This window comes from Nanorana parkeri, unplaced genomic scaffold, assembly GCF_000935625.1.
Source record: "Nanorana parkeri isolate BGI_ZX_2015 unplaced genomic scaffold, ASM93562v1 scaffold327, whole genome shotgun sequence".
Lineage (NCBI taxonomy): Eukaryota > Metazoa > Chordata > Amphibia > Anura > Dicroglossidae > Nanorana > Nanorana parkeri.
This window is the reverse complement of record NW_017306595.1, coordinates 326,738-329,297: the sequence shown is the minus strand read 5'-3', so window position 1 is coordinate 329,297 and position 2,560 is coordinate 326,738.

Below are 2,560 nucleotides of genomic sequence, written 5' to 3'. Positions count from 1 at the left end.
TGATCATACAGGGTTTTGGTGCTGCTTGGGAATGTAATATAAAAATGTTTACATGTCCCTAGATGTAATGGCTGCATTAGCTTTCTTTTCAGTAAGTACAGAAAATACCTGTTGATCTTGCCAGAAATGTTGTGCCCTTGTCAATTCCTTTGAGCTGAAAAGAAAGCACAAACATCCTTATCTTTATTGTGTAAACTGAAACCCCCATCAATCCATCATGTAATGGAGAAGATCAAAGGCAGACATGTTTGAAGTCCAGCCTGTGTAACAGCCATGGCTGCCCCCATAGGCACAGTGGAAAAATTAATGTAGCCACAAAGGGACAGGAAATTTGTTATTTGCAGAATAACTGGGCAACAATAAAGAGAAAAAAATTAAATAGAAAACTAGTGCAGCCACCAAATCTAAGAACTGAAAAGCTAAAATATTATATATTTTATTTTCAGGAGTTTATAAACCCTTGTAAAATATATTTGTACCAAACATTTGTATGCTAAAAACTTTTGCTCCTGCACCCATAACAGCTGGAGGTAATTGGTAAATATTTTCTGATAAAAAATACATTCTTACATAGCCATAAAGTGAGCAGAATAGGACCAAGGGAGTTTCATGTGGGAAGATTCTCATTCATTTAATATATATTTCTGGGATAAATATAAAAGAGTAATCTTGGGTTCCATGTCCATTCATCTGCCTGAGCCTCATGTGTTCATCTCACACATCCTCCTGCATAGCATACATAGGGAGAAGCATGTAAAGTATATAGAGTAACTGTAATAACTTATTGCAGTTCATAAGTTATGCAAATATCCTTCTGTTATTTCAGCTTGCAGAGTCATACTGGAGTGTCTAGTGAGTGATAACAGTGATGAAAGAGTTTGACATTCTCAGCAGTTGATGGACATGGGGGGTCCTGTACAGTAATGGGAAATTCAGCCAACAGATGAATGATGTAGAAGTCCTGGAATTACAATTTCTCCTAATTTTTGTGTCCATCCTTAGCTTGCCAGATGTTGGAACCTCACAGCTGACAACCCTGGCTGTTTGGATGGTCCTGAATTTGAAGATTTGTCCCTTGAAAATTTTGTCCTTGGGAATATCTGTGGTTTTCATTATTTTTATTACTCACTATCATTCTTAGTGACCTTAACATTGCTACTAACATTAACACCCCAGCTCAAAATAATCTCTTCTTTTGACCTAACACAATGGGCACACACTCCTACTCACTTTGATGGAAATATACTAGATCTTCTGTTCTCTTGCCTATGCACTCCTTGCAACCTCTCCAACACCAATTTTCCTCTCTCAGACCACAACCTTATCAGTTTCATGCTCACCCTGTCCCTAATCCTGAACCCCCCTAATCAGCACACTGTTACCTGGAGAAACCTTGCCACTTCAACCCTTCACTTCTCTACTCTGCTACTGACTACTTATATGACAAAATCTTACCCTGTCCTGCCTTGACCTGGCTACTTCTGTGTTCAACAGCTCGCTGTCATCCTCCCTAGACACCTAGACACCTTGGCTCCTTTCACTACACGCAGACTTAGGGCACATCCAATACAACCATGTCAAACAGAGGATACCAGAAATCTTAAAAGACATAGCCGCGCTCTTAAGTGTGGCGTAAAACTAAGTCTCTGCAAGACTTCACCCTGCTGCCCTCCTAAAATATAATTCCTCCCTTGATGCTGCCAAACCGACTTATTTTGTCATTTTCATAAAAACACTCTCATCCAGACCACGTCAACTATTTTCTACTTTTTAACCTCCACTATGTCTCCCATAGCCTCCACCTACTGACTCATTCACTGCCCAAGACACTGCCATTAATTTCAAAAACAGGATCGATACAATTCAGGATGAGTTCTCCATTTTCTAGTCATCCTCCCAAATTAACGTACCAGACCCACCATCACATTTGTTACTTTCCTCTTTTGAACCTGTCACTACAGAGGAAGTTACTAAGCTTTTCTCTGACACCTGCCTTACCATCTGCTTCCTTGACCCTGTTTTTATACCACTATTCCGGTCATTGTCTCGCTCTATCCTCCACTCTCTTACTCATATTTTCAATCTTTACCTCTCTACTGGCATCTTCTCCTCCCCTCACCCAAAAACCCCAAAAACCGTCACTGGACCCCACCAATCTTAACAATCTCAGACCAATCTCCTTACTCCCATTCACCTCCAAACTCCTAGAATGCCTAATCTGCAACCACCTGAGCCGCCACCTCATTGATAGCAACCTCCTTGACCCCCTTACAGTCTGGCTTTTGCCCCCAATACTCCACAGAAACTGTCCTCCTAAGACTCACTAATGACTTAATAACTGTTATAAAACAATGGCCACTTCTTCTTACTCTTGCTATTAGACCTGTTAGACCTTTCTGCTGCTTTTGACACAGTTGACCACCTTCCTTCTCAAAAAACCCAACTCGCTTAACCTCCAAGACTCTGTTCTCTCATAGTTATCCTCCTACCTATGTATGCGCTCCTTTAGTGTCACATACAAATCTAACTTCTCCTCTCCTCTTCCTCTTTCCATAGGGGT